Source organism: Mus musculus, chromosome 7 (genome assembly GCF_000001635.26).
Source record: "Mus musculus strain C57BL/6J chromosome 7, GRCm38.p6 C57BL/6J".
Lineage (NCBI taxonomy): Eukaryota > Metazoa > Chordata > Mammalia > Rodentia > Muridae > Mus > Mus musculus.
In genome coordinates this window covers 25,487,198-25,513,513 of record NC_000073.6, presented here as the reverse complement: position 1 = coordinate 25,513,513, position 26,316 = coordinate 25,487,198, and the positions used below count along the sequence as shown (strand labels likewise).

The 26,316-nt window shown below is 40.8% G+C and overlaps 1 long non-coding RNA gene across 1 annotated transcript in view; it reads right to left on the bottom strand.

The window, feature by feature from the left end:
- 4732471J01Rik (RIKEN cDNA 4732471J01 gene) overlaps positions 1 to 26,316 on the bottom strand; it is a 189,599-nt gene that overhangs the window by 52,904 nt on the left and 110,379 nt on the right. The gene's annotated exons all lie outside the window — the stretch shown is intronic.

The window sequence follows — 26,316 nt, the reverse complement described above, 5'->3', positions numbered from 1 at the left end:
TTTATGCATGTTGAATATAGTGTATATATCATGCCTGTCAAAAAATTGCAGTCTTTTCTCATTTACTTTATTGTTGGATGTGTGTGGTGTATGTTGTACATTTGGATTAGTAGGAATTCCAGGACAGGTAACAATCTGGGCTCAGCCAAGAACCATGGCAACCAGACAGCTATGCACTCAGACCAAGGGAAGGAAACCATCCACCTGACCAAACATTGCCTGTGTTGTAACATGCTGTCGTAGCATGGAGTGCAAGACACTTGCACTTTAGGGATGATCAGTTCAGATACAAAAAAACCTCTTCCTTAACATTGGAGCTTGTGTCTCTAGGGAACTCTCAACTTAGGATCCAGAATGAGAAATACCAAAGTGAAACCAAACCCAGTGAAAAATAACCTTATTTCTCCAGAGGTGGAGGACAGACACCTCTCACTGACCATAGACTCTTCCAGCTCACTGAATATAACCCTCCATTCCCTGACCGAGGGGAGATTGAACAATGTGAGTAGTCTTTCCCCCAGACCTTACTTTCTGATGTATGGCCATGGCCATGTGGTGGGAGCTAAATAACACTAACACTAGGGAAGATAACTATATCCTGTTATCTTCCTCCCTGGGCATGGGGGACTCCTTTCTTCCCTTCTCCACCTGGTTCCCTTGGAGAACCTAGGCGACACTGTATCAAGTTTGTGGGAAGACAGAACAGCCAGCAGCTTGGTCCCACATGGTTTTTTGCAAGGTTCCCTGGCAATTGCTTTACTTCCCAGATCACCATCCACAGATACCAAGGTTTGAAACCAGGGCTACCTATTTGTAAGAAATGAGTTTTGAGACTAAAGGTCCAGCCCACGTGCAAAGTGTCTGTCTGCTCTCTTGGACAAAGGGTACCATGGTTGTTAGGTTTGAAGGACACCAAGGACAACTGTCTAACTGCAGTGCTTATCAGTGGGGCACAGCTCATGCTGGCCTCCTGGCTCTCTTACACTGTTCTGCCTGTTACAGAGACCATGCAGGGATGCTGGCGCTTCTCCCCCACCCTATTCCTGCTGCTGCCCTTTCCGGATCCTTTACCTGGAAGCTGAGTGAGAGCAAACACAGACCCACAGGACAGTGTTTGAATTCACAGTTACATTTGTGCTGAGACATATGGACCCCCCTGTTTGTGACTGAGACCATGGGATTCCCTCCTCTGTTACTTTGTTCTTTGGGAACTATACACCAGAGGGTACTTTCTGCTCTTATGTCTATGCTAATCTAACTCAGACACTTGCTTGAGAAATAAAGGAGCACCTGTCCACTTTTATATATTCTCCATGACCCCATGCCCTGGTGATATACGGGCTCGTTTTATGGAGCGAGTTCATCACACAGTCAAAAGAAACCAAGTTGCTTTGTTGCCATCTTGACTGATGCCTTCATTAAGATAAGGGTGACCATGTGACCTGGCCATTAACCTGGCTAGCAACATCATCAAAATGGTGACACCCCTAATATTTCCAGTGTCACTGAGCCCTCGGAGGATCACTGTATCCCAGGACTTCCTGTGCCTCAGGCTGTCGGGCACACATCCCAATCCTACACAGTTTCCTCGGTTTTACTTCATCTTCCTGTGTTCCTAGTGGGATCATGGAATTGGGGGACCCAGAAGAGACTCCAAGATGGGCTCTATCATCACACAATGAGAGTCAAAGCATTTCTTGTATAGTTCAAGGGAGCAATAATGCAAATGTTTCGGGTTGGTGCATTGTTTTGCAGTTTTCACTGCTTTGGAGAAAAGACTTAAGAGCTTTTCAGAGCCATCTGCCTCCAACATGAGGTAGTGACCAACAGTAGCTGACACTCTCAAATGGCTAAACCTGGGAAGATGTTTTTAGCAGCCAAAGTCTGAGTTTTGAGATAGTACAAACCGAGTACACAGGACCCAAAGGATACCCAGACACCAGACAAGTTGCTGCTAGTGGGCATTCCAGTGCAAAGATGGATCAGCCTGTTTGGGTAGGATACTCCTCACGATACTGACTTTGCACATGCTGGCAAGGATGTGGAGAAAGGAGAACACTCCTCCATTGCTGGTGGGACTGTAAACTTGTACAACCTCCCTATAAATCCATCTGGTGGTCTCTCAGAAAATTGGAAATGGTTCTATCTGAAGACCTAGCTATACCACTCCTGGGCATATACCCAAAAGATGTTCCACCATCCCCCAAGGACACATTTTCTACTATGTTCATAGCAGTTTTATTTATAATGGTCAGAAACTGTAGACAACTCAGATGTCCTTCAACAGAAGAATGGATAAAAAAAATGTGGTTCATTTACACAATGAAATACTTTACTATTCAGCTATTAAAAACAATGATATCATGAATTTTGGCAGCAAATGGATGGAATTAGAAAATATCATATTGAGTGAGGTAATCAAGATCCAAAGGGACATTCATGGTATGTAGTCATGATATACCACACAGATCCAAAGAAGTAAATAAGAAGGAGCTCCTAGCAAGGATGCTTGAATCACACTTAGAAAGGGAGACAAAACAGTTACAGGGGATAGAGGGAGAACCGAAAGGGAAGGGGAGGGGGAGGAGGAGGGGGAGTGGGGACTAGTAGCCAGGATCAGGTTCAGAGAGAGACAGGAGAGAGGCCCATAGGGCAAGAAGAATGAGTAGAAATCTGGAGCTGTGTGCAGAGGGTTGGGAGGCATGCCTCTAGGAAATCCCAGAGACCTGTGGTAGGGGAGGCTCCCAGGAGTCAATGAGGGTGACCTTAGCAGAGATGCCTAACAGTGGGGACATGGGGCCTGACAAGGCTACCTCTATAGCCAGTCAGGACACCCAATGGTGTTAAGGACACCAACCCATCAATAAAACTTTTGACTCTGAATTTATCTTGTCTAAAAAAAAAAAAAATGCAGGAATGGAGCAGACTGAGTGAAAGGCCAACCAATAACTGGCCCAACACGAAACCCAAACTGTGGACAAGCACCAATCCCTGCATTGTTAATGATACTCTGTTACTGACCAATCCAGCTCAGTCAGTCAACAGGGTCTCAAGGGAGAGAGGGAGGGAGGGAGGGAGGGAGGACTAAAGAAAGAAAAGACAATTAGACAACATTATAACATGACTCCAGCCAGTGCTGAAGCTGAAGTGGGTTTATTTTTTGCCAGTCTGCTTTTATACCATTCTAGGTACATGCAAAGAATAGAGTCAGTTCTTAGATCAAAGACAAAGTAGTCAAAGAATAAACAAAGCATGGACAGAGTAGTCAAACAAGGCAATAAAAATGCCTCGTAAGGGTGACCAAGATAAAAGGAATACAATACATTCCTCAGCTGTATTTATCTTGAGACTTGTATTAGCCCAGTGTAAATATTCTTATCTGAGCCTAAATATTCTTGCCGATATCCGTGAATCAGGATCAAGGGCTCTCCACATGTTATGCTTGCAGACAGGAGCCTAGCATAACAGTCCTAAAGAGAGGCTCTACCCAGCAGCTGACTGAGACAGATGCCCAGCCACTGGCTAACAAACTTTTATTGACAAAGTATAGATTAAGTGCTAAACATTGTTTATACTAACTTGAAACAAGAGATATTTGGAATAAGCCTTATAAAGCCATGTCCAGATTGCAAGAAGTTATGAGGACCGAGAATCAGCATTTGATTATCTTTACATAGTGCACAAAAGCATTTTGCCTGCATTTGCTCCTCTTTGTCCAATAAAAGGCTTTTTCTCAAATAATAATGAGCTATATGCAGTAATAACAATTATGAAGACTATCAGGTAAGGATAATATTACAATATCTAGTCCTTATGTATTTGGTAATTTTGGATATTCTATTAACTATACTGTTGATGAGTTCAGAGTTCTGTACCTAAATCATTTTCTACCATAACTTGCATTACCTAAAAACATCCATTTAAATCTTTAAAACCTTAAATTTCTATGTGAGGCTGTAACTATATAGTCTCCAATCCCATCGTAGATTTGAGAAGGAATAAATAGTATCTGAGTATGCAGGAAGTGCAGAGCAAGCAACTTCCAACACTATAGAAATGACAGACACTGTTGACTGTCTGAACAGTCCCACATAAACATCTCTGTAATGTTGGAGCATCCATCTTCATCCTTCTGGCCCAGAATATCTGACAGACCTTTTTGTGAAATAAGAATTATAAAGGTCTGCTTGCCTTGTGTTGGCCAAGCTCAGCAGTTGACTTCCCTGCATTCTATTTGTCCAGTTTAGACAGCTTTCTGTCTGCACTTGAAGCAAGAGCAGTTTCTGCCCAGTGGTAGCTGGCCACATTTGAAGTGAGCTCCATATGGAAGCTTTCAATGCTCATCCCCTTCTTTGAGGTGGATTCAGAGTAGTGTCAGGATCAGACCTGTCTCCTTGTCAAAAAAGAGCTTTTAATAATAAAACAACGTTAAATGCCACATTCTGTGGATCTGTGAGGGTTTTAAAGACCATCTATAGTATATCTAAATTGTCAAACATTGTTTGCTCTTAACTATTTACTATCTGAATAACCTTAAAACCATCTTACTGTAATTAACTAGACTAGTATCTAACACGAGTTTGATTATTTTACTATTAACTTGCATTTCTTACTTATCCTCAGCAGTTTATAATAGCAGCTTTCACAAGGACTAGAACTTTACATTACACTTTTAAGAATTTTATACGTACAACACCTCAAATAAGATTGAAAACATATATACATAGTATGTTGTAGTAAAATATAACCTTAATTTTATATCAGTATACACAGGTTTATACCAATGTAACCAAATATATCCTTGATACATATCCATATACAAATATCAATATAAGATTTATGAATTATTAATGTTCTTTAGACTAAAAGTAGGGTCAATAATCTACCTATTACTTTTATCATTCCAAAATTATTCCTGCTGGGAGGTGATGGCAAATGTCTATAATCCCAGCACTTGGGAGGCAGAGGCAGGCGGATTTCAGAGTTTGAGGCCAGCCTGGTCTACAGAGTGAGTTCCAGGACAGCCAGGGCTTCACAGAGAAACCCTGTCTCAAAAAAACAAAAAAAATCCCTAATCCCCTATTTCTCTTTTCATCATTTCTCTCCTCTTTTCCCTCCCCAACAGCAGATAGGAGAGAAAGGATGAAGAAGAGAAAAAGAAATCCCTGAATCTAACCTCCATATTTTTCCTTCCTGTCCAAGACCATAAGTACTTGTGACCATCTAACTTATACAATGACAAATTTCCAACACTCACTGAATGACCAAAAATCATCTACCCCACCTCTTGAGAATGGGGCATAGTTCTCTTAAAATTGCTTCTTGTTATTTGGGGCATTACTTTCCTTTGGGGGGGGGCAAGAAAATTGGGAAAATGGTAAATCTTAAGAAAGTTAGCTATAGGGTAGTTAAGAACATTGACTGTTCTTCCAGAGGTCTTGAGTTCAAATCCCAGTAACCACATGGTGGCTCAAAACCATCTGTGATGAGTTCTGATGTCCTCTTCTGGTATGTCTAGAGACAGCTACAGTGTACTTATATATAATAAATAAATAAATATTTTTTAAAAATTTTTTTCAAAAAGAAAGTTAGCTGCAATATCTGTTGTCCAGTCTCTGTATGTTGCGAATATGCAGCTTAAATGAAGTCTTGATTGGAACAGTCTGAAAGGCTGGACCAAGTGAGCTGGCTGCTTTGAAGCTGTCCTAGAAGCAAGTCTTTTGAGGAAATAGTACTGAGGCAGGGTGAGGTAGGATCAGGCAGGGTGCTGGAACACTATGCCTCAGCGTTTCAGCGTCTCAAAGAGTGAATCTTGTCAGGACTGTACTAACTTCATTGGCATCTGTAGACGTATAAAGTTTCATAAGTAATATACAGTTCTGCATTAACATATGTATAGCATGTGCAATGTGCACAGCAGGTTAGGGTGATCTTCTGCTCTTTATATGAGCAGGAAATGCATGTGCCTTTCGTCATAAGCTAGTTTGGATTATATAACCAAACTATAATATAAATTTTTATCCATGCCATTTATAAGAATGGCACGATAAGTTCTGAGATATTCATTAGCTACATATAGGTGAGGTCCTAGCTGGGGATAATTTTATGCCTTGGTCAGATTCAGAGTTGTTCCCATAGAAAGAAATCAGCAAATTATGTGACCTGCTGTGTCTTTTTATTTCTTTCTTCTTGTCTGTACCCAAGGGGGTTCTCAGGGGATCTTCTTCTGTCATATCTGATTTTTACCAATGTTGAAGTAATCCAATTCTTTTTCCTTTGTGAACAAATACAAAACCCTCTCTCCAGTGCAAAACATTTCTGCTTTCCATTATGAGGTTAGGACATCTTTAGAATGAACAGGTTGATTTAATTCAGTGGATTTTTTTCCTTCTATAAGCCAGTGTCTCTCAGTAGCTGTTGTTTTTTATCACTAACATTCAAAAAATTTAAAGTCAATAGAGCATTATGTAATCTGTTTCTCAGGGTCTTGATAGCCCTCTCTGTTTCTTAAGCATCTTTTTAAAAGTATAATTGGATCTCTCAATAACTGTCATTCCTGTAGGACTGGGTGGTAAAACTGTAATACGTTTTATATTATAATATGCAAAAATGTCTTATTTTACTATTGACATATGCTGGAGGGAGTATTGTCAGTCTTAATTTGTCTAGGTAGTCCCACAATTGCCATAACTTCTAATAAATGTGTAATAAAGAATTGGCCTTTGCAGAACTTAAAGCAGTTGCTCACTGAAATCCTAAATATGTGTTTATAGTATGATGCACACATTTCAGTTTACCAAACTCTGCACAATGAAACACATCCATTTGCCAAATGTCATTTTTGGGGCACTTATAGAGATATTTCCTGCAGGTAATAGAGTTTGGTTATATAAAGGACAAGTAGGACATTTCTTTTCAATTTTCTTGGCTTCTTGCCATGTGATAGAAAAAATTTTTTTATAAACCTTTGCTGTTAACATGGTGTTTTTAAATAAAAAATTTGAAGCCTCTAGTATACTTCCTATCAATAACTGATCAATTTCATCATTATCTTGTTCTAGAAGACCTGGTAGATCCACATGGTATTTGATATCTGTTATATACAAGAGATGATTTCTGGTTTTGATCATTTGTTGTAGTTGAATAAACATTGATTTTAATTTGGAATCATCTTGAATAAGTTTAGCAGTTTCTATATGCAAAACAACTCTTTCTGCATATCAAGAGCCTCAAAATACCACAATAATGGCATACAGCTTTGATTTTCAAACTGAATTCTAGGGACTCTCAATCTCTTATATTTGTTGGCGTATATCCTGCCTTTCCCGATTTATTTGCACGAGTATAAAATGAAGGTACTCCAGAAATTGGTGTCCCTTTTATTATATGAGGGAGAATATGATTATTTCTTCTTATAAACTGAGGTCACTTGCTTTTTGTATATTTGTTAGTTTCTCCAAAAGAATTACTGTAAGCTCTTTGCCAATGTTCATTTTCTGCCCATAATGAGACAATTTCAGCATTAGTAAAAGGTACTACAATCTCAGCTGGATCCATTCCAGCTAACTGATATCTCATTTCTTCCTTTTAGAATTTATTCAGAAGTCTTACCTATATAGACTTTTAATATTTTACTCTGTGTGCTAAAAATATCTATTATAAGATATAATCTTCCATCTGCATAAGAATTCCTGTGAGAGAATGAGTAGAGGCAAGATAACTAAAATACAGACTATCATTGGCTCAATATGATCTATATGTGCTTCTTGTAGATTCTTTTTTACCCAAGCCAATTATTTTTCAGCTTCAGTTGATAATCTTTTTGTACTATTTACGTCTTCATCACCTTGTAAGGTTTGAAATAAATTGTTTACCTCTTGACTAGTAAAACCAATTGTAGAGTGTAGCCAGTTAGTATCTCCCAGCAATTTTTGAAAATTGTTAAGAGTTCTGAATTGGTTTCTTCTCATTTGTACCTTCTGTAGTAGAATTTGCTGTAGATTTATCTTATGTCCCAGGTAAGTAACAGGATCTCTTCTTTGTATTTTTCAAGAGCAAGTTATAAACCCCTATAAGGCAAAAGTCTTTTTGCTTCATTAGATATTCTTTCTAAGGTATCTTCATTTGAATCAGCTAGCAAAATATCATCCATATAATGGTAAATTATGGATTAGGGAATTGCTTATGGATTATTTCCAATGGATGTTATACAAAATATTGGCATAATGTAGGACTATTCAACATTCCTTGTTTCAGGACCCTCCAGGGATATCTTTCAGCTGACATAGAATGGCTAAATGGGGCACTGTGAAAGCAAATCTTTACCTTAGTCTTGTAGAAGAAATGTGAAAAAGCAATCTTTTAAATAAATTAATATGATAGGCCATTCCATAGGTAGCAAAAAAGCAATGGAATTCCAGGCTGTAAAGAACCCATTGGCTGAGTGATTTTATTAATTGCTCTCAGGTTGGTCAATATTCTCCATTTGCCAGACTACTTTTTAACGATAAATACAGGAGAATTCTAAAGGCTGGTGGATTTTTCTATATGTTGAGCCTCCAGATATTCTTGGTTTAGTGTCTGTAATACTTCCCTTTGTCATAGATCATTGTTCAATTCAAATCGGCTGGTCAGTCAACCACCTTAATGGTAAGGCCATTGGTGTTCTCTCAGCAGTGGCTCTCCAGTGGAAGGTGGAAGAGTGAGCATCTGATGTAGCTCCCGTTTATGGGCAGGTTAGACGATTTGTACCTGCCTTTAATAACATTTTTTTCTTTTTAAAAAAAATTATGACCATCATCAATTTTATGGTTTGCCCCTCAAGTTGGAGGGATGTTAATCTGTGTTTTCCACTGTGGTAATAGATCTCTTCCCCATAAGTTTATGGGTATATCAGCCATATATGGCCTTAATTTTTCTATTTGACATTCTGGCCCTGTACACTTAAGCCATCTGACACTTTTTAAAATCTGGGATAAAGTTCTAACTCCTTGAAATTGGACATCTATCTCTTAAAAGTGGCCTATATGGAGGCCAAGATTTTGGAGAGAGAATATGTACATCTGCTCCACTATCAACCACTCCTTCAATTTCAATATTATTTATAAATTCCTTTAGTGTTTGGCCTCTGATTACCTATCAAAGATTGCCAAACTATTCATTTTTTGGCTCTTACTACTCTTTTTGTTTTTGTTTTTTATCTATAGAAGTTGTTCTGACTTTGATATCTGGATTTTTAATATCTTATTTCTAGAGTAGTGGTGTTTAATTGTATCGTGGAAGAGTATCTCTGATGTTTAGTATTGGGGCCTGTGAGAAGCCCCACTTGGGTGTATTATTAAGGGCCTACCCCATTTGTCTGTTGGTGACCTACATTCATTAGTCCAATGTCAGCCTTCAGCACATCTTTTGCATATTCCAGAAAGCATATGCTTTTCTTTGGATTTTTTAAAAATTCTTTTTGAAATGGCCTTACTCACCATAATTAAGACATTTGAGAGACTGTATTTTCTCAGAACTTTTAGTGGTGGCTTCTCCTATTAAGATCATGTTAGGTGAGTGAGATCTAGTATCAATTGTATTTCTAATCTGCCAGGAGCCATGGCCTCAGCCATGGTCTTGTGGATATTTTCTAGCTTACATAAAGAATCTTGAGAGAACATTCATGCTCACAACAGTAAGAATGTTTGTGGGAAAAGAAGACACTGTGACCGTTGGTTCCAGGAGTTGAAGATTGCCACCTGACCTTCTGAGAGCCCTCAGGCTCTTCCCCCCCTCCCTTGGAGCTTCCTCTTGCTTATGCTTATATTGTCACTACTGAATAAAGTTTTTAGAGCTTAATCAGTATGATTGACTTGCTCTCATCCTTCCTGTCTCTTTCCCTCCCACTCTCTCACTCCTTTGTCCTGGGTCCCTGCTGATTATCCCTGCAGGTCGGGGCAAACTGGAGCCCAGCTTGTGGCTCTGGGTTTGGGGTCTGAGAGAGACCACTCTTCCCATTGGGTCGCTGCTTCAAAAGGTGAGTGGAGACCCACACTGAACCTCCACTTCATCAAGAAGTAAGTGAAGGTCTGCACTGAATCGCTGCTTCGTCAGCAAGTGAATGAAGGTTCGCATTGGACTGCCATTTCATCATGAAGTGAGTGAAGACCCACAGTGGATCACTGCAGTGTCACTGTAAGAGTGATCTGAGAAACGTAGGAAGAGTGGCTAGACTATGGGACATGCATTAAGTAAACATGAATTGTTTTTAAAGTGATCTCAAGGAATCTATCAAGAAAGGAGGACTGCAGGTTAAGAAAATTTGTTCACAGCCAAGAGCTGCTCCAGGTGGGAGGAATAGGGTATAAAATAAAATAAAATAAAATAAAAAGAGTAAAAACCGCTGGAGAGATGGCTCAGTGGTTAAGAGCACCAAGTGCACTTCCAGAGGTCCTGAGTTCAAGTCCCAGCAACCACATGGTGGCTCACAATCATCTGTAGTAAGATCTGATGCCCTCTTTTGGTGTGTCTGAAGATAGCTACAGTGTACTCCCAAAAAATTAAACAAATAAACAAAAGAGTGCTGACAAAAAGAGTAAAGAACAAAACTACAAAAACAAAATAACAGATGTTAGAAAAAAATTTAGCTCAAGCACATTTATGTTGTTCTTAATTCCCAGAAGTAGGAATGGTAAATATATAAATGAAAGAACTTGACAAGTTGAGGAGTAATTAGGAAAGTTAGAAAAGCAGGGCACTGGGGAGCAACTATTGGTAGCTACCACTGTGCCTCCTCTCCCTTCTCTGTCAGAATTCCCGGAAGAAGGAGATAAGGAATTAGACTTTGAACATGAGAGAGAGAAAGAGAAAGAGAGAATAGGTTTTAGAAAAGCAGTTATCCCCTGTTTGGGACCTTTTAGCAAAAGAGAGGGAAAATGGAAATAAGCTATTTTAGAGCTCTCCTAGGGACAGGAGGAAACTGGGAGATGTCCTGCTTCCTCTCTGGCTCCTATGGAAATATTCTGAGTTCTGGTTAGGATATCTGGGTCCCTTTGAGACATCAAGTTCTATTCCCTCTCTGTCTATGGTCTGTCTTTGATGCACCAATTTGTCCATATGTCTGTCAACTTATGTTTGTTTTTGTTTTGTTGTTTGAATGATTGTTGTTCTGTGTTTCATGTTGAAAAAAAAAATGGTTAAAACTTTATCTGCTGGCTGTCCATCCTTTGATTTAGTTTAACTTGTTTAAAAGGCAGTCGCAATTTGCACAGCAGAAACTGATAAGTTACACTGCACTGTGGCTGGATGTCAAGCACAGCTGGAAAAGCCCTGCTAGAGTCTGATTATCTACACAAGCAGCTCTTAAAGGAGCCAATAGATTTTTGCTTGTGTAGTGGCTATTCCTGGTTGTCAACTTGACAATATTTGGAATGAACTACAATCTGGAATTGGAAGGCTCACCAGTGACCCTTATCTGGAGGCTTGGAGATCCTTATCTGGATCTTGGTTTGAAGATCTTGAGCCATAGTGGCTATGGATTCCAGAAGATTGAATCTCCGAGTTTAAGGAACACACCTTTAATCTGGGCTACACCTTTCATCTGGGATTAAAGGTGTGGTGGAACACACCTTTAATCTGAGCTACACCTTCTGCTGGAGACAATATAAGGACATTGGAAAAAGGGAGTCTAGCTCGAGCTCTTGCTCCTTCGCCTGCTTGCTGCGTGAGACTGAGTAACTGCTAGATCCTTGGACTTCCATTCACAGCTGCGACTGAACAATTGTTGGGAATTGGGCTGCCGACTGTAAGTCATCAATAAATTCCTTTACTATTTAGAGACTATTCATAAGTTCTGTGACTCTAGAGAACCCTGACTAATACAGAAGTTGGTACCAGGAGTGGTTCTAGAGTAACAGAAGTACAAGGATGAATCTTTTAAAATACTGGAATTGGCTTGTTGATCCACCAGCACTTTCAACTATTGAAACCTCTCCAGATTCTCTCCCTCCTGGGAGCTCAGAGAATTTTGAAGACCCATGGTTGAAACTATATTCCGAACTTAAAGAAGCTAATGACCTTGATTTTCTTAATGAATTAGGTGATTCAGTGCACAAAGCTTTCTACAAGATGGGGAAAAAATCGGAAAATGATTTTACTGGCTGGCTGCTCTTAGTATCTGTGGAAAGAATGATGAATGAAAGGAAGGAGTTGTGTGATAAAATCGAAAGTCTCCAGACACAAGTAAACGATCTAAAAGTTGCTAAGTGTGTCCTTGAGGAGAATCTTCTCTCTTGTAGCAATAGAGCTCAAGTTGCAGAAAATCAAACAGAAACTCTCATTGTAAGGTTGGCTGAACTACAGCGAAAATTCAAGTCTCAGCCTCAGAGTGTGTCGACAGTTAAAGTAAGGGCTCTAATTGGCAAAGAATGGGATCCTACAACATGGGATGGGGATGTGTGGGAAGACCATGTTGAAGCTGAGAATTTTGAATCCTCAGATTCTCAAGGGTTTGCCCCACCTGAGGAAGTAGTACCCTCAGCCCCACCTCTTGAAATAATGCCTTCCCCACATGAGGAAATTAATTTTGCAGAGTCTGCTCACGGCCCACCAATAGTTTCTTCTAGACCTGTAACCAGACTCAAAGCAAAACAGGCTCCTAGAGGGGAGGTAGAAAGTGTAGTCCATGAGGAAATTCGCTACACTACTAAGGAGCTTAATGAGTTTGCTAATTCATTCAAGCAGAAACCTGGTGAATATGTGTGGGAATGGATTTTAAGGGTGTGGGATAAGGGTGGAAGGAACATAAAACTAGAGCAGGCTGAGTTTATTGACATGGGTCCTCTGAGTAGAGATTCTAGGTTTAATACGGAAGCTCGCATAGTTAAAAAAGGTGTCAAAAGTTTGTTTGAATGGTTGGCTGAGGTGTTTATCAAAAGATGGCCTACTGGAAATGACTTGGAGATGCCTGATATTCCATGGCTTAGTGTTAATGAAGGGATTTTAAGACTTAGGGAAATTGCAATGCTAGAGTGGATATATTGTGTAAAGCATAATTGTCCACAATGGGAAGGTCCAGAAGATATGCCTTTCACCAGCTCTATAAGACGCAAATTGGTGAGAGGGGCACCAGCACATTTGAAGGGTTTTGTTCTTTCCCTTTTCCTTGTGCCAGATCTTAGCATTGGAGATGCTTCTGCTCAATTAGATGAATTAAATTCACTGGGTTTAGTTGGATTCCGAGGTAACAAGGGCCAGGTGGCAGCATTGAATCGCCCGAGACAAGGTGATTCTAGTTATTATAATGGACAGCGTAGACAAAAGAATGTTTATAATAACATACCCAGTAATGGTCAGCACAGGAGAGGTGAAATTTATAATGGCATGACTCGGTTGGACCTTTGGTACTGGCTAACCAATCATGGTGTTTCCAGGAATGAAATACATAGGAAGCCTACTGCATATTTGTTTGATCTGTATAAGCAGAAAAATTCTCAAACAAATGAAAGAAAGGCTACATTAGATCGTGGTAAACAGCCAAATGAAAGAAAGGCTACATTAGATCGTGGTAAACAGCAATCTCGGCCAGTGAATCAATTTCCAGACTTGAGACAGTTTGCAGATCCAGAACCCCTTGAATGAAGGGGTGGCCAGGTTCCGCTGAGGAAGGATCTTGATAAGACACTCAAAGGTTTTGCTGTTACCCTTTCTCCAGTTCTTCCCCAGAGGGACCTACGGCCTTTTACAAGGGTAACTGTACACTGGGGAAAAGGAAATAATCAGACTTTTCGGGGTCTGCTGGATACTGGTTCTGAGTTGACACTGATCCCAGGGGATCCCAAGAAACATTGTGGCCCTCCAGTTAAAGTAGGGGCTTATGGAGGGCAGGTGATTAATGGAGTTTTGACTGATGTCCGACTCACAGTAGGTCCAGTAGGTCCCCGGACACATCCTGTGGTGATTTCCCCAGTTCCAGAATGTATAATTGGGATAGATATACTCAGAAATTGGCAGAATTCTCATATTGGTTCCCTGAACTGTAGAGTGAGGGCTATTATGGTTGGAAAGGCCAAATGGAAGCCTTTAGAGTTGCCTCTGCCAAAGAAAATAGTGAATCAAAAACAGTATCGTATTCCTGGAGGAAATGCAGAAATTACTGCCACTATCAAGGACTTGAAAGATGCAGGGGTGGTGGTTCCCACCACATCTCCGTTTAACTCTCCTATCTGGCCAGTGCAGAAAACAGATGGATCATGGAGAATGACAGTTGATTACCGAAAACTAAATCAGGTAGTAACTCCAATTGCAGCTGCTGTACCAGATGTAGTTTCCTTACTTGAGCAAATTAACACATCTCCTGGCACCTGGTATGCGGCTATTGATCTGGCAAATGCCTTCTTCTCAGTACCTGTCCATAAGGACCACCAGAAGCAATTTGCTTTCAGTTGGCAAGGCCAACAGTATACCTTCACAGTTTTGCCTCAAGGATATATTAACTCTCCTGCCCTGTGTCATAATTTAGTTAGAAGGGATATTGATCGTTTGGATCTTCCACAAAATATCACATTGGTGCACTATATTGATGACATTATGCTGATTGGACCAAGTGAGCAGGAAGTAGCAACCACTTTGGACTCATTGGTAACACATATGCGTATCAGAGGATGGGAAATAAATCCAACCAAAATTCAAGGACCATCTACCTCAGTGAAATTCTTAGGAGTCCAGTGGTGTGGGGCATGCAGAGATATTCCTTCTAAGGTGAAAGATAAGTTATTGCACCTGGCCCCTCCTACAACCAAGAAAGAAGCACAACGTTTAGTGGGTCTATTTGGATTCTGGAGACAACACATCCCTCACTTGGGTGTGTTACTTAGGCCTATTTACCAAGTGACTCGGAAAGCTGCTAGCTTTGTGTGGGGCCTGGAACAGGAGAAGGCCCTTCAACAGGTCCAGGCTGCTGTGCAGGCTGCTCTACCACTTGGACCATATGACCCAGCAGATCCGATGGTACTTGAGGTGTCTGTGGCTGATAGAGATGCTGTTTGGAGCCTCTGGCAGGCCCCTGTAGGTGAATCACAGAAAAGGCCTTTGGGATTTTGGAGCAAAGCTCTACCATCATCTGCAGACAACTATTCTCCCTTTGAAAAACAGCTCTTGGCCTGCTATTGGGCCTTAGTGGAAACTGAACGTCTGACAATAGGACACCAAGTCACTATGCGACCTGAACTACCCATCATGAGCTGGGTACTATCAGACCCTGCAAGTCATAAAGTGGGACGTGCACAGCAGCAGTCTATTATCAAATGGAAGTGGTATATACGTGATCGGGCCAGAGCAGGTCCTGAAGGCACAAGCAAGTTACATGAAGAAGTTGCTCAAATGCCTATGGTTTCTACTCCTGTTACAATGCCATCTGCTGCCAAGCATGCACCTATAGCCTCATGGGGTGTTCCCTATGATCAACTGACCGAAGAGGAGAAGACTAGAGCCTGGTTTACTGATGGCTCTGCACGTTATGCAGGCACCACCCAGAAGTGGACAGCTGCAGCATTACAACCCCTTTCTGGGACAACCTTGAAAGACACAGGTGAAGGGAAATCTTCACAATGGGCAGAACTTCGGGCAGTACACATGGTATTACAGTTTGTTTGCAAGAAGAAATTGCCAGATGTACGATTATTCACTGACTCATGGGCTGTAGCCAATGGATTGGCTGGATGGTCAGGGACTTGGAAAGATCACAATTGGAAAATTGGTGAGAAAGACATCTGGGGAAGAAGTATGTGGATAGATATCTCCAAATGGGCAAAGGATGTGAAGATATTTGTGTCCCATGTAAATGCTCACCAAAAGGTGACTTCAGCCGAGGAGGAGTTCAATAATCAAGTGGATAAGATGACCCGTTCTGTGGACAGTCAGCCTCTCTCCCCAGCCATACCTGTCATTGCTCAATGGGCACATGAACAAAGTGGCCACGGTGGTCGAGATGGAGGTTATGCTTGGGCTCAGCAACACGGGCTTCCACTCACCAAAGCTGACCTGGCAACAGCTGCTGCTGATTGCCAGATCTGCCAACAGCAGAAACCAACACTGAGCCCCAGATATGGCACCATTCCTCGAGGTGACCAGCCAGCAACCTGGTGGCAGGTTGACTACATTGGACCACTTCCTTCATGGAAAGGACAGCGTTTTGTTCTTACTGGAGTAGATACTTATTCTGGTTATGGATTTGCCTTTCCTGCACGTAAAGCCTCTGCTAAAACCACCATTCAGGGACTGACAGAATGCCTCATCTATCGTCATGGTATTCCACACAGTATTGCTTCTGACCAAGGAACTCATTTCACAGCCAGAGAAGTACGACAGTGGTCCCACGATCATGGAATACACTGTCTTACCACATTCCCCATCATCCTGAAGCAGCTGGGCTGATAGAAAGATGGAATGGCCTTTTGAAGACGCAGTTACAGCGCCAATTAGGTGGTAACAGCTTGGAAGGCTGGGGCAGAGTTCTTCAGAAGGCAGTATATGCTTTGAATCAGCGCTCGATATATGGTACAGTTTCACCCATAGCCAGGATTCATGGGTCCAGGAATCAAGGGGTGGAAAACGGAATAGTTCCACTTACTATCACTCCTAGTGACCCTCTAGGAAAATTTTTGCTTCCTGTCCCCATAACTCTAGGTTCTGCTGGCCTAGAAGTTTTGGCTCCAGAGAGGGGAGTGCTTCTACCAGGAGCTACAACAAACATTCCATTGAACTGGAAGCTCAGACTTCCCCCTGGTCATTTTGGGCTTCTAATGCCCTTAAACCAACAGGCTAAAAAAGGAATAACAGTGTTAGGAGGGGTGATAGATCCAGATTACCATGGGGAAATTGGATTACCTCTTCACAATGGTGGTAAGCAAGATTATGTCTGGAGTGTAGGAGATCCCTTAGGGCGTCTCTTAGTACTACCATGTCCTGTGATTAAAGTCAATGGGAAACTACAACAGCCTAATCCAAGCAGGATGACAAAGGACGCAGACCCATCAGGAATGAAGGTATGGGTCAATCCTCCAGGAAAAGAGCCAAGACCTGCTGAGGTGCTGGCTGAAGGTGAAGGAATTACAGAATGGGTAGTAGAGGAAGGTAGTTATAAATACCAATTAAGGCCACGTAACCAGTTGCAGAAACGAGGATTATAAAGTAATATGAATGCCCATTGTAAATTTACAAATGCGTTTGCGATTGTACGAGGAATAGTTATATCATGTTAGGCGTATTTACAACCTTGTTATTGTTTCATGTGAACATGAGATATTATTTGTGTCAAGTTGACAAGGGGTGGATTGTAGTGGCTATTCCTGGTTGTCAACTTGACAATATTTGGAATGAACTACAATCTGGAATTGGAAGGCTCACCAGTGACCCTTATCTGGAGGCTTGGAGATCCTTATCTGGATCTTGGTTTGAAGATCTTGAGCCACAGTGGCTATGGATTCCAGAAGATTGAATCTCCGAGTTTAAGGAACACACCTTTAATCTGGGCTACACCTTTCATCTGGGATTAAAGGTGTGGTGGAACACACCTTTAATCTGAGCTACACCTTCTGCTGGAGACAATATAAGGACATTGGAAAAAGGGAGTCTAGCTCGAGCTCTTGTTCCTTCGCCTGCTTGCTGCGTGAGACTGAGTAACTGCTAGATCCTTGGACTTCCATTCACAGCTGCGACTGAACAATTGTTGGGAATTGGGCTGCCGACTGTAAGTCATCAATAAATTCCTTTACTATCTAGAGACTATCCATAAGTTCTGTGACTCTAGAGAACCCTGACTAATACAGCTTGTAATAGAAAGTTAGCTTAAAATTGGTAACTCAGAGTTGGAATCATTCTAAACAACACGTGGCATGAGCCAACCCAGAAAACAGGTCTTTAAAGATATTTCTAAATTGGGATGATATTTTGTGTAATTATTATTCTAGAAACTAGACATGAAGGATAAGATTTAAAACAATATTTTTGTTTTTTGGAGACAGGGTTTCTCTTTATAGCCCTGGCTTTCCTGGAACTCACTTTGTAGACCAGACTGGCCTCGAACTCAGAACAATATTTTCTTAATGAGGTATGAAAAGCTGCACTGTCATGCGTTCATATATAAGAATTGGCAGCCAAACTTCACAATGTGAAAGTAATGGTTTTGGTATTGATTTAAAAGAGAATAGATTGTTTAAGATTGGATTTTGCCTTCCAAAAGTTATGGATATATTCTAATATTGCAAAAGGAACTTTAAAATTATGGTTAAAAGTGCCAGTGTTCCATTGAGTGCAGTTTGCAGTTTGATCGCAAGCTCAGGATTTTTAACTCACCCATATATTGTAATTAGGATGATTGCAAGAGTCTATCTTATGAGGACACTAATGCAGCTCCCTGCAGCCATTCAGCTATACAAAACAAAGTCAGACTTCTCTGGATATGTTCATCTTTGTGCAGAAATTGGACCCTCATACGATCAGTTTGGCTATGGTTGCTGCCTTGCAGAGGACTACAGTACAGGCAATGCTTCCAGCACTAAGGTTATAAGAAATGTTTTAAGTATAAATCTTCTTAAGAAAGACTGTCCAGAATTTAGAGGCATAGACACACAGTGGAACTGTTCCTCTGGAATCTGTCCTCACTGCAGGAGGGATAATCTTTGGGCCAGAACTCTGGCAGTGTGGTCAGATTATATTTGAGTTAATGAAAAGCTCAGAACAGCCTCAGTGAGGCTTGTGTGGGATTTCTTTTGTTTTGCAAACCCTCTCCTTGCCTCCCAGAAATTATTTTTAAGCCAAAACAAAACAAAACAAAACAACCATTATTACAGATCTATCCAGGTGTTGTTCAAACTAAAGTTTAAACTTAAGATATATGAAATGTCAATGAGGCTGTGGACTTTCTAAAGGCATGGCAATCTGGCCTGCCTACTCCATATAAACTAGAGGAAGGTTCTGTAATCAATTGTTCTCAACTGTAATCAATGGTAATAAAACATTAGCTGCTTATTTTAGTTAATGTATATCAATGTGCCCACAGCAATTCTTTGGTGAAAGAGAACATTAATGAGGAATCATCTTCCTTCATCTCCAAATAAAGTTTTAACATCCTATTATGAAGCTCTTGTGGTGTTAATCAAGAATTGTAAGATGAAATCAGGAAGATATTTTTTTTAAAAATCTTAAAAATCTGATGAGATGTCTATTTCTTGTCTCAAACAGCAATTGAATTGGTTATTGAAGAATATTGATATTTGGTATCTTACATAGTAAGCTTTTTAGGTAAAATTCATAATCTTCATACAAAAATAAGTTGTTAAAAATTGCTTCTCTGCATGCTTTTGTATTTCCTGTAATTTTACGCATGCATCCCATAAAGAATACCTCTACTGTATTTATAAACAGCCCTTCTATGGGAGAGAAGAATATGTGATTGGATCACATGTTTATTCTTTGGAGTTTCCTTCTGCTTCAGCACAGATAATCAAATTGTGTGCTGTAGCCAGTGTTTTGAAATCTTGAAAAATCAAGCAGGCAGAGACATTCATAAAGGATATTATAGAATAGTAGTAGATTTGAAAGGTTGTTTCTTTACTATTCCTTTGCATCCTCAGGATTGTGAAAGATTTGCTTTCAGTGTTCTTCCTATTAATTTTAAAGAGCCAATGAAAAGGTATCAATGGATAGTTCTTTCTCAAGGCATGGCTAACAGTCCTACTTTATGTCAAAAAATTGTGACACAAGCCATTCAGCTTAACAGACAGCAAGAACCAATAATATACATTATACATTGCATGGATGGTATCTTATTAGCAGGGAAAGATCCTCAGGACTTGCTTCTATGATACAGAAATTTGCAACAGGCATTGTCTGATAAAGGATTACAAAGGGCTGCAGAAAAAGTGCAAACTCAAGATCCTTATAATCATTTAGGTTTTAGGCTTAGAGATCAAGCTGTTTTTTCCTCAGAATATAATTATTTGTAGGGACAATTTTGAAACTTTAAATGATTTTCAAAAGCTGTTAGCTGATATTACTTGGCTTTGTCCTTATTTAAAGGTTACTACAGAAGAATTAAAACCCTGATTTGATATTCTTAGGGGGAGTGCTGATCCTACTTCTCCTCAAGTTTTTTTTAACTTCAGAAGGGTTGTTGGCATTACAACAAGTAGAAAGAGCTACTGAAAAACAATTTGTTACTAATATAGATGAGTCTTTGCCTTTATATTTGTTGGTTTTTAATATGACTCATACACCTACTGGACCTTTTGAGGTCAATTGCCTCAGTCTGTGGAACTCGTCACACATATCCTACTGGAGGTGGTGTGGCACAAACACCATTTTTACTCAAAAAAAAATCTATTTATATTGGTCATATAAGAGCTCATTCTGATCTTCCCAGACTTTTAGCTGCAGGCAATGATTGTATTGGCAAAGCTTTGATAAAAGAGGCTTTAGTTTCAGATCCTATTGTTTTGTCTAAATGTGGTCCCTATAAAATTCATCTTTCTAGTCATACCTTAAGGCTCCTATATAAGATCGCTAAGGAACAAACTAGAATGATTTTAAAGCAATGTCCTGACTGTCTTACATTGTCTCAAGTTCCTCATTTAGAGGTTAATCCAGGAGGCCTTATGCCCAATCATATTTGGCAAATAGAGGTAACTCATTTTTCAGAATTTGGAAACTTGAAATATATATGTGTCTATATTGACACTTGTTCAGGACTCATTTTTCTTCTACATACAGGAGAAGCTTCTGAAAATGTAATTGATATTGCTTACAGGCTTTTACTGCTATGAGATTGTCTAAAATCATCAAGACAGATAATGGCCCTGCTTATACTGGAAACAACTATATACAATTTTGTAAGGAATCTGGAATTGAGCATAAAACCGGAATTCCTTGTTATCCATGGGACAGGGCATTGTTGAGTGTGCCCATCTGACCATCACAAATACCCAACATAAACTAAAAAGAGAGGTACATAAAACTGTACCCCAAGAATCTCCTCCATCATGCCTTGTTTGTCCTGAATTCTCTGAATTTGGATGCCCATGGCAAGTCCACCGCTGATCACTTTTGGCATCCCTGAAATGACAAAGGACTATGCTAGGTCTTTCAGAAGATCCTCTCACATTCAGATGGAATGGGCCTGACCCAGTCCTCATATGGGGTAGAGGCTCAGCCTGCATTTATGATACCAAGACAGGAGCCACCGGATGGTTGCCAGAAAGATTGATACAAGCAATTAATAATGAAAAAGAATCCAGGGAACCAGTCCTTCCCTGAGAACTTCTATTTCTTCTTTTTCTTTCAGAAAAGATAAAGATAATCAGAGAATAGGGGACTTTCCTCTGGATGATTCTCCTGTGCCAATGGGTAACTGTGATAAACACTGGTAACAGAGGGACCACTTCACCATTTGCCTGGTGCTTTTATATGACAGAGAATTATACCAAGAATGGAAAACAAAAAAAAAAAAAAAACAAAACAAAAAAAAAAAAAAACGGGCCATCTTTTAGCTACAGCTGACTACCCAACAACAGGATGTCAAAATCCCATACTATTAAATTTTAAAGGTTTTATGGCCTTATCTGGAAAACTTTCTCCTGCTTTATCCTTTTTGCATGATCAGTTTTGTTCTTATTGTAAAAAGCAATGGATTGACGAAAGTGTGGGCTGTCCCTATAGCTCCTGCAGAATTCTTATTGTTAAATCCCTAAGAAGTTCTAAGGTTATCCTTCAGCAACCTTATAAAAGCCACAATTGTTTTTGTACTGCCACAGGTATATTTGGGTCATATGGGATCCTTGGTATTCCAGATGGACTTCACTTGTGAAAAGATCTATGTATAGGACACGAGGTTCAACCTTTCCCAGCAGCCGAATATATGTTTGGCACTCCCTTGTTCAAGTTCAAACAACACTCTATGCTGAGGTACAGATTAAAGAAAAGGAGCTGAGTACACAGCTCTCCACATTGTCCACACATCACCCCTTTTCCTGGCTGTCTCTCTTAAGAGAGGGCCTGATACTTGCCAATATTACTGGATTAGGAAATGTCTCTGCCTGCTTCCTTTGTGCTGCATTAGGATATCCTCCACTGACAGCTGTCCCTTATCCCATCCCTTTTAATATGTCTGAGGCCAGTCGTAAAATTTTTCCCCAATTTTTGAAGTATCTTTGTTTTTGATCCCTGAACAAAAACAATTTAAATTCTACTATACTAGTCCCAATGATAATTTGTGCAATCAAACTAGCTCGCCTAGTCAGCATGTGATTGCAGCTGAAGGGGTCTTTTTTTGGTGTAATGGTCCCCTTAGTAAAACTCTTTCCAAAAACATAAACAAAGAATTATGGTGTCTTCCAGAGACCCTAGTTCCTCAGTTGACCTTGCTAACTCCTGCCGAGTATTTGAGCAGGAATAGCCCCCCAGATATTAGAATCAAGCCAGCTGTTTTCCTGCCTGCAGTGGCCGGCATCTCCTCTGTAACCTCTGCTGTGGCTGCCAGTTTGGCTGGAGGATCTTTAACCCATTCTCTTCTCACCACTGCCAAATTATCTCAACAATTTGTGTTGGCAGGGGAAGCCTCCATTGAGCCATTAGCTTCTTTACAGAGACAATGAACTTCCCTTGCCCAAGTTGCCTTTCAGAACCAAAGAGCACTTGATTTGCTGACTGCTGAGAAAGGTGGCACCTGTCTCTTTCTGCAAGAAGAATGTTGCTTTTATGTAAATGAATCAGGTATAGTGGAAACAGGAATCCAACAGTTACATAAACTTAAGCTGGAGCTCCAGAGAAAACAGTTTTCAGCCACTGATGATAATTGGTGGGAGTCCTCTATGTACACCCTCTTGATGCCCCTCCTTGGGCCTTTAATAAGCATTTTATTATTAGTAACTTTAGGGCCTTTTATTTTTAACAGAATTACTGGTTTTATAAAAGAGCAGAATTGATTCCTTGGCATCGAGACCCTTGCAAATTCATTATCATAGACTTGATTTGGCTGACAGAGGCCTTGCTGAACCTGAGGTTGATAATTCTCCTTCAGGAGCTGCATAGGAGTCAGACCTGTACATACTGGTTCTTCATAAAATGAATCCAGTATGGGCACCAGGGTGGGTTGCAAGGCTAAGCACCACAGGGGAAGGACTAACACGGACCATCTCTGAATTCCCCATGAGACAAACCTGGTTTGCAAGGAGGTTGGTATCTGTTTTCAACCTTATCCTAAGGATTTTTCTAAGGCTCTGCCTCCCCTCCCCAAATGATACCAAGAGCCATGACTGTGGGTCATGATGGTACCCACAGGAGGAATCAGGTCAATGCTCCCCCCCACATCCCGTTAACGCCCACTCATCCAAGGAAGAGATGAATATTGATCACCCCAGTTCCATGGGGCCTTATTGAAAATAATTAAAAGGGAGGATATGCCGGGAGCCATGGCCTCAGCCATGGCCTTGTGGATATTTTCTAGCTTACATAAAGAATCTTGAGAGAACATTCATGGTCGTAACAATAAGAATGTTTGTGGGAAAAGAGGACAGTGACCATTGTTTCCAGGAGCTGAAGATTGCCACCTGACCTTCAGAGAGCCCCTGGGCTCTTCCCTCCTCCTCTGGAGCCCCCCACCTCCCGCTTATGCTTATATTGCCACTCCTGAATAATGTTTTTAGAGCTTGATCAGTATGATTGACTTGCTCTCATTCTTCCTGTCTCTTTCCCTCCCACTCTCTCACTCCCTTGCCCTGGGTCCCTGCTGATTATTCCTGCAGGTCAGGGCACTAATCCATTCATGTAGATTCTGGTCTTGCCTTTAAGGGTCTGATTACCAATTTGCATTTGGCACTAGCATTTTCAAAAGCCAAAGGTTCAATTAATGCTCTCCTAGGTACTGGATCTGATTTCTTTCCACCTACAGCTGAAGTTAATCTTTAAAAATTCAAGTGAATGTTTCCTTTGGACCTTGTTTAACCAAGGTTCAAGTCTTTTTGCTGTTTCTTCAACCTTGTTCCAGGCATTTAAGCCTGCCGCTGCCATGCAACACAATTCCAAGGTTTCTTCATCATATACGATCTGCATCCCTTCCTCAGCATATTGACCGTCTGCTGGTATTTAGAAATAGTAGTACCTCCGGCTCTATATTTCTGTGCTATCTCCTTAGCTGCTTTTCTCCACCATGAAAGCCACTGTAACTGTGGCTCAGGTTCTAATACCGATCTTCTTACAAAGTTCCAGTCTAGGGGGATTATTCTATTTTGATCATCAAAGAAGACAAGCTATGTTTTATGAATGGTGAGTGTATCCAAAAGTTAGTAACATTTTCTATAATTTTTTAAAAATCCAGCATATTCTTTATAAATGTGTGGCCTCTGTTGCATACTAACTAGATAAGCCAAACTTTGTTTTCTAATAACCTTTGGTTGGCTTTCTTTTTATCTTCTATCTCTATCTGAGTATTTTTTTGTTTGTTTGTTTGTTTGTTTTGTTTTGTTTTTTGTTTGTTTGTTTGTTTTTCAAGAGAGGCTTTTCTCTGTGTAGCCTTGGCTGTCCTGGAACTCACTCTGTAGACCAGGCTGGCCTCGAACTCAGAAATCCACCTGTCTCTGCCTCCCAAGTACTGGGATTAAAGGCATGTACCACCACTGCCCAGCTTTTTCTTATTTTTACTTATTAATATTCTAAGCTCCTTTTTAAGGTCTGTGTCCATATTTCATACCTCTCTTGTGCTTGTATCTCTGCCATCCTACCATTTTGTTCAACCTGACTTATAGTAATTTTGTAACTTCTTTAAGGCTTGTCTTCATGTTTCATTTCTCTCTGTGTGTTGTTCATTTTTACCTATAAATTTTTGTACCTTCCTTTCTAAGCCTTGCTTCCATATTTTTCCATATTTTGTATCTCTGATATTTTAGTAGCTTCTTTATTTTGATTTATTAATTTTAGTATCATTTCCTCTAAACCTTGCCTTCATGTTTCTCTGTCTCTGTCTCTGTCTCTGTCTCTCTCTGTCTCTCTCTCTCTCTGCGCTTCAGTCTGACCAATTTTTCTTCCAAGGCCTGTCTCATTCTTCCAAATTTCTCTCTTTCACCTTCACTTTTAATTATAAAATTTTCTATAACTTTTTCCTAAGGCTCTTTGTTTTAAGAAGGTACAGAAAACCATTATGAGTCTCAAGAGTTAAGAAGAAGGAAGAGGGGGGCCTCTGTGTCCACATCCCCTGAGGTACCAGCCACATGACAGTATAGTATAGAAAAGAGTTTATTCAGGACATGAGACGAGTTGTGGGAGTAGAGACAGAGAAAGGCAGAGAGAGAGGGGGGAGAGAGAGAGAGAGAGGAGAGGCGTGTTGTGAGCATGCACGTGGAGAGAAAGGGGGGAGGACAATGGGGAAAGAGAGGAAGAGGGTAAGGGAGCAGGAGTATGAGGAGAAGAGCAAGAGAGAGAGGAGGGGCAAGCAGCCCCCTTTATAGTGAGTCAGGCATACCTGGCTGTTGCCATGTAACTGTGGCATGGAGCCTAGACAAAATGCCAACAGCTCCCTCATCACATCCAGATCTCTCCTCCAATCTAGGAAGTTGTCAGACCTTGGAGTTCTCTCCTCTAGCCAGCATGAGTCAGGCCAAGATGAGTCCCCTCAGCTGGGTCTAACAAGTTGGTATTGCCCCACCTCAGATAAGCTTTTAGCCCAAGAGAACAGCTCCATCAGCCTCCCACCTACACCTAGATAAGAACTGCTTCCTTCTCCACTGCCACCCCGAGGCTCCAGTAAAAAAGCCAGGATTTGTTGGTTGTTGTTGTTGCAGCTTCTCTTGGGGTATTATTGTTCTTCTCTGGCAGGCACCTTGCTGTACTTTGAGAGCTCTGTTCTATAAGCCCTGAGCAATTGGCCTTTGAGAAGCTGTAGATGCTAGGTAACTGCTGTTGTGTGCATAGCAGGAGTCTCTTCTGCAGTCCTGTGCTTGATTCCTCCCTTTGCAGCATGCAGATCACTCAGTATCTCTCCAATGGGAGCAAAATGCCTAGTTCCATGCCAGCTGTTAGCCTAAATCTATATCGAGCTGGACTGTTACCCACAGTCCCTAGCATGTAGAAGGTGGGTCATAGCCGGTTGCAGCTCTGTCTCCCATGTGCAATCCCACCCAGTGCTCTCCCAACCCCAGGACACAGCAAGCGGCTCTCGACCTTGTAGCTCTGCAGGATCTCTGCCTTCTCTGCTTTCTACCCTTTTTCTGCTTTCTATTCTCTTGTCTAATATTCTGAACATGGATTTTAAAGGTATGGATAATATATTCCATGTTGGGCACCAAATGA